This window comes from Lampris incognitus, chromosome 3 (genome assembly GCF_029633865.1).
Source record: "Lampris incognitus isolate fLamInc1 chromosome 3, fLamInc1.hap2, whole genome shotgun sequence".
In the NCBI taxonomy this organism is placed as follows: domain Eukaryota; kingdom Metazoa; phylum Chordata; class Actinopteri; order Lampriformes; family Lampridae; genus Lampris; species Lampris incognitus.
In genome coordinates this window covers 76,311,126-76,321,982 of record NC_079213.1, presented here as the reverse complement: position 1 = coordinate 76,321,982, position 10,857 = coordinate 76,311,126, and the positions used below count along the sequence as shown (strand labels likewise).

The window sequence follows — 10,857 nt, the reverse complement described above, 5'->3', positions numbered from 1 at the left end:
TCCACTGCCGTATTTTGCACCGTATTTTGTATTTATTATTTCCCTTTTTAAAATCTTTTCTGTTAAACTTGCCACATCTGTGAACATTTATGAGCTGTTTGCTCGAAAGACACAGGAATGTATGCACTCAGTAAAACGATCTGCATTCGAAGGTTCAAACAATAAAATTAAAGCTACAAGAACCCCGAAAGTAATTGTGTCCTGTGTGGTATCTAATTCCACGGGCTACATAATTTTGGTACCAGGAGTGGGGTGTAGCTAAAACATTTTTTTTTAAATTGGCAACAGAGTGGCTTATTTTTACTTAAAAAAAAAATACGGCGGTGGTGAAGATTGCTGGTGACGTCCGTTGGTGTTGAGTCTGAAGCCATCCTGCTGTGGAGGTGGTGACCAGCGAGAGACGACGTGAGGGCCTCTAAGAGGTTCTGGTGCTTCCTGTTTCACACGACTCAGCCGTACCAGCGCAGAGGACTCCAGCGCTAACTTCAGCTACAAAGACCAAGATCCAGCAAGGCTCCAAGTTAAAGACTGTCCTTGTAGTATCCTTGAACCAGGTTTTGAACTAAATATCCTCATTTATACTGGACTGAGTAAAGATTAATATATCATTATGTCTAGTGATTCTGGTGATGAAGGGAGTTCACGTAATGATAACGGCCACACCTCAGGTGGCATAACGGGTATAGGTGAAGGTGCTACAAAAGAAATGCAGACCACCATGCAAGAGCTTGCCAGACTGCGAGATGAGCTCACCAGGTTAAATGGTGAAGCAAGGGCTCAGAGAGCAAGTGATAACAGTGCACCCACACGTTCATACATCTACGTTCCAAGAGAACGCCAGATCCAAGCATTTAGTGGGGAGTGTGGTACAGACAGGAGATCTGTCGAAGAGTTTATTGAAGAGGTTGAAAGGGTTTTAAGATACAGAGAGCAAACAACAGAAGAACAATGTGACTATATACTATCTCTATTGCGTGGCCCTGCATTGGAAGAGGTGCGACTATGCATGAGGGGTCAGTCAGTGGGGCCCAGTGATTTATACTCTTACCTGAGCAATGCATTTGGGGAACAGCGCAGTCCCACACAGCTTTTGCAGACCTTTTACAACCGTAACCAAACTGATGGAGAAGACCTCCGTGACTACTCCCATGCACTATCCCAGATTTTGAGCTCTGTAGTGAAACAGTCCACAGATGTAATACCTAATGAGAAAACTGTGCTCAGAGACCGGTTTATTGAGGGTTTAAGAGAAGCAGCACTCAGGCGTGAACTCAGGAAAATGGTTAGGGCCAAACCAGAGAGCAGTCTTCTAGATGTGAGGAACGAGGCCCTCCTGTGGGAGATGGAGGACAGCAGGTCTCATCGTCCCAGGGTCATAAAGAGCAACCAAGTTACATCAGAGGTTACGGAAACCCAGTGCTCTATTATTAAAACAAACAATGACCAAGGTATTGCATTAAATGATGTTCGGAGAGCAGTAGCCCATCAAGAAAAACAGCTAGCAGAGTTAGGCAAAACACTCGCTGATCTAGCCTTTGCTGTAGGTGAACTGAGTAAGTGCAGCACTCAACAGACATTCCTAGAGCCCAAGCCACGACCTAGACCCCAGCCAAAGTTCACACCAGATGGTCAGCCTATCTGTTTCAAGTGTAGAGGCATAGGTCACATTGCAATAAAATGCTCACAGGCCAGAGGGGGTCAAGGGGACGCAACACCTAGTTCTTATGTAGTGCAGGAAAACTCGCACCCTCAGTTGTCATGAGCCACACAACTCGAGGGGAGGAAGCTGGCTCACCAAAAGAGACTCCAGACAGAAGCAGGATCTTAGAGCGTGCAGTCGGAGAATGTAAAACTGTTGAGGTGAAACTACGAGGTGTTACAGTGTCCTGCTTACTTGACACTGGTAGCCAGGTCAGTACAATTTCTGAGAGTTTTTTCAGGGAACACCTGTCAGTGAAAGGCGAAGACATTCACCCGGCATTTGAGTGGTTAAAGATCACTGCAGCTAATGGATTAGACATACCCTATATGGGCTATGTGGAGCTTGATGTAGAAGCCATGGGTCTGACTATCCCAGAGCGAGGTTTTCTGATAGTTAAAGATTCTGAACACTTCCTCTGTTCCAGGTCTAATAGGGATGAACATTGTCAAAAAATGCAGAGAGCTAGTACACTGAGTTTGACACCACACTGCAGGAGAGGTTTGACTCAAACTGGAGAGAGGCTTTTAATCATCTTCATGCAGTACATGCAACAGACAGACTCTCTTTCGCTAGGGTAGCTGGTAAGGATGTAGTCCATATACCTGCTTCATCTGCTGCTACAGTTATGGCTAGGGGACTCAGGACCGTGAGTGAGGATGGTTCTTTTTTGTTGCTGGAGTCTGTGGGTGTCCCCGTTCCTGGAGGTTTGGTTGTTGTGCCTACTTTGGTTTCATCGGGCAATCACGTTTTTCCAGTCCGAGTCATGAACATGTCTGATGAAGATATCTGGCTAGGGCCACGGACTAGGCTAGGGGTTTTGACTCAGGTAGACTGTGTGAAAAGTGATGAGCTTTGTGAGGTACAGTTCCAGAGAATCTCAGCAGACACTGAACAAGTGAGTATCAGTGAACACCCCGAAACACCGACAGATGTGCAGGAAATTCTCGGCAAGCTCAATTTTTGTGGCAGCCCAGAACAGCAAGCACAGCTGACTTTGTTACTGGAGAAGTACTCTTTTGTGTTTGCAACAGAAGATGAAGATCTAGGCCACACTGACAAAGTACAACATGAGATCCATCTGGCAGATGACATACCTGTAACACAGCCATACAGACGAATCCCACCCACACAGTACAGTGAAGTCAGGGAACATATTGGCACGCTGCTTAAAAAAGGGGTCATTCAAGAAAGCTCTAGTGCTTATGCTTCGCCCATAGTACTAGTGAGAAAGGCAGATGGTGGTCTGAGGCTATGTGTCGATTACAGGAAACTCAACTCAAAGACAAGACGTGATGCATTCCCGCTCCCGAGAATTGATGAGAGTTTTGATGCGCTGAGAGGGGCAAAGTTCTTTTCGACCATAGATCTGGCGAGCGGATACCACCAGGTAGCTATGCATGAGAGAGATCGGACTAAGACTGCATTTACCACACCGTTTGGTCTGTATGAGTACGTGAGAATGCCTTTTGGTGTTTGTAACGGTCCAGCTACATTTCAGAGACTTATGCAAGTTACTATGAATGATCTCATTTTTCAGATACTCCTGGTCTACCTAGATGACATCTTGGTTTTTTCAGAGACATTTGAGCAGCATTTGGAGAGACTTGAGACTGTGTTTAAGAGACTGGCAGAGACGGGCCTTAAGGTGAAGTTGCAGAAGTGTGCTTTTCTACAACAGTCAGTAAAGTTTTTGGGTCATCAGGTGTCAGCAGAAGGTATAGGAACTGACCCCTCCAAGGTCTCTGCTGTTAAGAACTGGAAGGTCCCAACCACTGCCAAAGAGCTGCAGTCGTTCTTGGGTTTCTGTAGTTACTACAGGAGATTCATTCGAGGCTTCTCACAGATTGCCGGGCCACTGCATGACCTAGTCAACAAATGTTCAGGTGTGAAAAAAACAAGGAAAGTAGGTCACCAGTTTTGTAATATGTGGACACCAGAGTGTGACTCTTCCTTTGAGCAGTTAAAGGAAAAACTTACCTCTGCTCCCATTTTGGGTTTTGCCGATTTCACACAACCATTTGTAGTTGAGACAGATGCTAGTCAGCATGGATTAGGCGCTGTATTGTGTCAGCAGCAAGGTGACACCAGACGTGTCCTAGCATATGCTAGCCGCAGACTACGCCAGGCTGAGAAGAATGACCGAAATTATAGTAGCATGAAGTTGGAGTTGCTTGCCTTAAAATGGGCAGTTGCTGAAAAATTCAGGGGTTACTTGCTTGGTTCAAAGTTTGTTGTCCTGACTGATAACAATCCCCTCTGCCACCTCAAGACAGCCAAGTTAGGTGCTATAGAGCAGAGGTGGGTAGCGCAACTGTCTGTTTTTGATTTCGAGGTTAAGTACCGTCCTGGTTGCAGTAATGCCGCCGCAGATGCTCTCTCTAGGCAGGAGTTTGCAGGGGAGCCTGAAACAGACCCTGACTCGGATTTTGACGACTGTATCACTGTGTGTAACCTGATTGAGCGAGGAACAGTTCTGGATCCTGGTCTTGTCTCTAGAGGTCTGGAGTGTTACAAAGTGAGACAGATCCGTGCTGGGGAGTCGAGGTCTGGTGAGACAGGTACTAAACAGGGCAACACCCCCACACTGCCAGGTTATACCAGAGAGGAGCTGGTAGGTTTTCAGGCCGGTGACCCCACCCTAAAAGAGTTTAGGGCATTTTGGGATCGCGGGAGGAGGCCATGTCCCAGAGAGAGAGCAGCCCTGTCTAGTCAAGTGAAAAGATTGTTGAAACAATGGAGATGCATACAACAACGAGAAGGGTTGTTGTACAGGGTTATCACAGACCCACGTCATGGAGAAGTGTGGCAGTTACTCGTGCCTAGTTGTTTGAGGGACCAAGTTCTAGAAAATGTACATAACAACATGGGACATCAGGGCATAGAGCGCACTGTAAACTTGCTAAGAGGGAGGTGTTTTTGGGTAGGGCTATGTGAGGATGTGGAAAGCTGGGTTAAAAACGGCGAGCGGTGCATTTTGACCAAGATGCCTCAGCCAAAAATCCATGCTCCAGTTCAGGCATTCCTGGCCTCCCGACCTCTAGAAGTGGTGGCTGTTGATTTTACAGTGTTGGAGGCAGCTTCAGATGGCCGTGAAAATGTCCTTGTTGTGACCGATGTGTTTACAAAGTTCACACAAGCGTATGCTACCAAAGACCAGAAGGCTGACACTACAGCTAAAGTTTTGCTCAGGGAGTGGTTCATGAAATATGGGGTCCCAGAGAGACTGCACTCAGACCAAGGTCGAAATTTCGAGAGTGAAATTATAGCAGAGCTGTGCAAACTCTATGGGGTTAAAAAGACACGGACAACTCCCTACAGGCCACAGGGAAACGGTCAGTGTGAAAGATACAATCGCACACTCCATGACTTGTTAAGGACGCTCCCACCAGAGAAAAAAAAGCGTTGGCCAGAGCATCTGTCTGAAGTAGTATATGCCTATAATGTCACTCCTCATTCCGCCACAGGGTACTCGCCTTATTATTTGCTTTTCGGGGTACAGCCACATCTCCCAGTAGATGCTGTATTAGGGCGTGAGTGTGTGTCAGACAGGAAACAGGATTGGTTGTCTGTTCATCAGGAGAGACTCCGACAGGCACATGAGAGAGCCAGAGAGTACTCAGAGCAGAAGGCAGCTGAGAGGATCTCACTGCAAAATGAGAAGGTGTATTGTCCTCCTGTGGACATTGGTCAGTTGGTTTTCCTACGTCACAGACCCCCAGGTAGACATAAGATTCAGGACACATGGACCTCAACAGTCTACAAGGTAGTTGACATCCAGGGTACCACACACACTGTTGAACCTTTTGAGGGAGGTCCCATTAAAAGAGTTCATAGGTCAGAGTTGCGACCTTGTGCGAAACCAGTTCCCAAACCAAGAACTAGAACTAGGTTACAGACCACTACACAGCCTGTAGCTGAGGATGAGCCTGAGTCACCTGAGGCTGATTTTGTTATTGTTGAGGAAGTCATCCCTCGCCGGCTTGTGCAAGTACCTAACCTGCCTCTTGCAGCAGAAAGTGTTAGTTTACCTGTGACAGCACCCACAGATGAGAGTGACGGTGAAGGACCTGAGGAAGGTTATTCAGATATGAGAAATTGTGGCACAGAAACAGAATGTGTTAATGATGTGCATCCAGACGTTAGCGACAGTGACTTGCCCATTATTGAAAACAGGGACAGGCCCGCACTAACAGATGATGCTGGTGGAGCAGGACGTAGAACCTATGCACCTAAACCTGCCATTAGGAAAAGCAAGCGGGAAATGGCTGGATCTCATTCAAACCCATTTCATCTGCCAAAGTCAGCCTGTAATGCAGTCTCAGTCAGCACAGACATGGTCTCTAAGGTTTTGACAAGCCTGGGTGCTGCTCTCTTTGAAAAGGCCTTGCAGGGAGTATTTGAGTCAGTTCATGTTTCGTAGTCACCGAGGACGTTGACTATATTTGCAGGGGAGTATGTAGCCGGGTGGTAAATCTGTTAAATATGTTAAAAGATTTTCCACTTAAATTTAGTATAGTTTAACTGTTAATATATGTAATTGTTACACTGTCAAGCCATGTAAAATGTCATTTGATGTATTTAAATTGTGAGGCAGATTGTGAGTGTATTTTTATAGTTTTGGTTGTCATTGCATGTTTTGACCAGTAAGTGGCAGTGGCGGACTTTTATGTAACTCCGTGCAAGTTATCCAAGTGCATCTTGGGTATTCTTTCTTTTTTTCTTGTGTGGAGCGCCTGAAGATTGCGGTGTGACGAGGCTCTGACTCCGTAGTAAGTAAGGGTAAATATCTTGTGAAATATACCTGTAACATTATTCCAAACAATATTGTATGTCGGTAATTTGACAAGATGGTTTGATTTAGACGCTACTGGAGTTGATGTTCGGTGATTTTGGGCGCGAGCCGTCGACCGCTGTTCGCCATTGCAGGCATGACAAGGTAATGTTGGCGTGAATAAAGCCACACCATGCCATTGTATTTGGGATGTAAAGGTTTTATATGCATTTTAATTCTGTTTAAAGGTAACTGACAGAGTGAGAAGTTGCGCGATCTTCAGGAAGTTCCACATGTCTTTGTTAAACCCTGTTTAACGTACATAGTCCACTGCCGTATTTTGCACCGTATTTTGTATTTATTATTTCCCTTTTTAAAATCTTTTCTGTTAAACTTGCCACATCTGTGAACATTTATGAGCTGTTTGCTCGAAAGACACAGGAATGTATGCACTCAATAAAACGATCTGCATTCGAAGGTTCAAACAATAAAATTAAAGCTACAAGAACCCCGGAAGTAATTGTGTCCTGTGTGGTATCTAATTCCACGGGCTACACAAGTATAAACACATACACATGAAGTTAGTGCAAAATAAAATTACTTTCATACACGAACAAACAATAACAGTGCAACAGCAGTAAATCTCTTCATATCCCATACCAGTGTAATAACCACAGTAGCGTATGATAACATTTCTCCTCTTTTCCCCCTCTCTCCCACATAGCAACCATCAACATTATTCAGATTACATAGTGAGGTTCAGTGGAGTGGAGTAGATGGCGCCTTGGGCATGGACCTGATGGGGCTCGGCTCGAACACAGCCTGAGGGGTCTCAATGACAGTTTCTGTATGTTGAACATAATGTGCAGTCTCACATATACAGCCAGTCAGCCACTGTATTATTTACTGCGCTATAAGCAGCTATTTTGGTCCTTGCGGGTATCCATGTGTGTGTGTATGACTTCTGCGCATGTGCAATAAAGTTCTTTTCCTGCCCCACCAAGTACGACTGGACGTCTAATGTTTGCTCCTGCAGTCTAACTCTACAAAAGTATATTAACATACCAAACAAGTATGTAGCTAGACATCCGTGACATAAATATGAACAATGCAACAGGTTATGGGCCCAGTGCCATGTCTAGTCAGCGATTTAATAGACTTTTGTTCGACGGTGACGAGAGAGGATACGAGTTATGGGAAACTCGCTTCTTAGCCCACATGGAGTTGAGAGGACTCAGCGAGACTCTACTGAACGTGCCAGTTATCGCTGCGGGCGAAAATGCTGTCCAGTTGAGAGAAGCAGACGTCAAGAAAAACAGAGAAGCGTACGGGGAGCTGGTGCAAGTTTTAGACAACAAGAGCTTGTCACTAATTATGCGGGATGCAGCAGCCGACGGTAGGGCGGCAGTCAAGATACTTCGGCAACATTACGCGGGCAAAGGGAAACCGCACGTGGTGAGTTTATATTGTGAACTCTCAGCTCTTCGCATGGAAAGCAACGAGACCGTCACGGAGTATATTGTTCGTGCAGAGACAATATTCTCGTCGTTGAAAGGAGCCGACGAGAACATAAGTGACGGGTTGCAAGTGGGAATGATAGTGAAAGGACTGCCGGACTCTTTCAAACCGTTCGTGGTTCATATTACTCAGAGTAGTGACAGCCTGACATTCAGTGAATTTAAGGCAAAACTAAGGAGCTTTGAAGACACAGAAAGGTACAAGCCGAGTAATGGTGATGACGGGGACAGTGTGATAAGAGCTGCCACAGCAGCCACCACCTCTCGTGGAAGAGGGAGAGAGAGAAAGAGCATGGCCGAAACTGAGTGCTTCAGATGCCACAAAAAAGGGTATATGTCTCGAACATGTACGAGCATGCCTGAACCAAGAAGAGCGGAACGCAGGAGAGACGCGCGAGGCCGGGGGAAGCAGCGAGACGCCATCGCGGGAGTGACCGGAGCAGAGCAGGGTGCAGCGGGGGACCAGGACGGACGCTGGGGAGCGCACCGAGAGACAGACGGCACCCACCGAGAAATAGAGGCGGACGCCGATGACCGGGAAGGCAGGTCATATTGCTTCAAGATGAAAGAGGACACCAGGCCGGTGAGGCGGACTGTCAACAACAGAGGTTTGATGGTCGACTGTGGCGCGACGTCACACATGATACATGACTTTACAAAGTTCAAAACAGTCGATAAAGGCTTTAAGCCCAAGAGTCACGTGATTGAACTTGCAGACGGGACAAAGGCTACCGGAGTTGCCAAGGCCAGAGGAGAAGCTGAAGTCACCTTAATTGACAGCGAAGGAAGAAAGGTGACAGCACGACTGAAGAGGGCCCTGTATATCCCGACGTTTCCTCAGGACATTTTTTTCCGTTAAAGCAGCCTCAAGTAACGGAGCAGAAATCCACTTCAAGGAAGGTGAAATTTGGATGGGGTATAAAAACGAGGGTACCAAGTTTAACATTGAAGTATTTGGGAAACTGTATTATTTGTCTACAGCTAATAATACTGATGATAATGTTGACGGATACAAAGGATGTCATGATATTGAAACGTGGCACAGAATCCTTGGTCATTGTAACTTAGATGATGTTTCAAGACTAGAAGGTGTAGTTGAAGGAATGATGATTAAGGGGAAAAATGACAAATCTAACTTCAACTGTGAAACATGTACACAAGGAAAATTTGTGGAGTCTAGAAATAGACAGGCTGATAGCAAAGCTAAAGGAATACTTGAACTAGTCCATACAGATCTGTGCGGCCCGATCGAGCCTACTGATAAAGATGGGTATAAATACACCATAGCTTTCACAGATGACTATAGCAGTATGACATGGACATATTTCATGAGGTCAAAGAGTGATACAGCTAAGGCTACCGAAAAATTCTTAGCTGACACTGCCTCCTTTGGGCAGGTGAAAACCATTAGGTCTGACAATGGTACCGAGTTCACTGGAGGATGTTTCCAAGATCTGCTGAGAGAAAATAAAATTAGTCACCAAACTAGTGCCCCCTACTCGCCGCATCAGAACGGCACGGCAGAACGAAACTGGAGAACATTATTTGACATGGCACGATGTATGCTGCTAGAAAGTAAGATGCCAAAACAGCTATGGAGGTTTGCGGTGCAGACAGCTGCACAGATACGCAACAGGTGCTATTGTAAGCGATTAAAGCAAACCCCATACAGTGCTTTCACAGGGAAAACACCAAATATTTCCCATATGATGGTTTTTGGCACTGAGTGCTATGCCTATAGACAAGACAAAAAGAAACTGGATCCAAGGTGCGAGAAGGGCATTTTCATAGGATATGATAAATACAGCCCTGCATACAATGTATATTATCCAAAAACAGGAAAAGTGTCAAAGCATAGATTAGTTAAGTTCATACAGAAGAGCAACAGAGACTGCCAGACACAAACAGGTCCACACAACGATGGAGACAGCTATGAGGATATAGACTCATACGAGCCTGATGTAGTACCAGTTAGGACTGATGAGCAGCCCCAGATTACAGGTACAGGAGGTGAAAGTGGTACACTTTCTAATAACCAGGGGGATAGTGAGGGCAGAAACCGCTACCCAACTAGAGAGAGGAAGACCCCAAAATATCTTGAAGAATACCAGTGTAAAGCAGAATGTACTGACGAGCAAGATGTGGATTATTTTTATAGAGCTGTATTTGGGGTACCAAACACAATTAAGGAAGACCTGTTTTTCTTTCATGTAAGTCTGTAAAGGTGAGCCTGAGTGAGGGTGTTGAACATAATGTGCAGTCTCACATATACAGCCAGTCAGCCACTGTATTATTTACTGCGCTATAAGCAGCTATTTTGGTCCTTGCGGGTATCCGTGTGTGTGTATGACTTCTGCGCATGTGCAATAAAGTTCTCTTCCTGCCCCACCAAGTACTACTGGACGTCTAATGTTTGCTCCTGCAGTCTAACTCTACAAAAGTATATTAACATACCAAACAAGTATGTAGCTAGACATCCGTGACATAAATATGAACAATGCAACACTGTAGCTGGATCCCCGTCCGGTGTGTGTGCCACAGCGGGTTCAACAGGATCGTGCGCCGCTCGTGCAGCTGGCTCAGCCACTCTGAGATCGATCCTGTTACGACGGTACATGGAGCCATCAATGTCCACAAAATAAGACCTCGGCGCAACCCTGCGAAGACAAGTTCCGACTCTCCAGCGGCCGGTGTTATCACCTGGCAGGGGCTTCATCCGTACGACTTCCTCAATTTCAAGTACCGGCAATTCACGGGCAGATCTGTCATAGAAGGATTTGGCGAGTTGCTTCCTGTGGCGCAGCTTTTCAGTGACGCCCACAACAACAGCTGGTTCCAGGAGCTTGCTTGCCGCCGGGATGGACGTC

The 10,857-nt window shown here is 46.0% G+C and overlaps 1 long non-coding RNA gene across 1 annotated transcript; it reads left to right on the top strand.

Annotated features, from left to right (window-relative positions):
* Positions 1-6,434: 6,434 nt before the first annotated feature.
* Positions 6,435-7,404, top strand: LOC130109029 (uncharacterized). The gene is made up of 3 exons (XR_008809962.1): positions 6,435-6,471; positions 6,564-6,638; positions 7,198-7,404. It is a non-coding gene; the product is annotated as an uncharacterized LOC130109029 (long non-coding RNA).
* Positions 7,405-10,857: the final 3,453 nt, after the last annotated feature.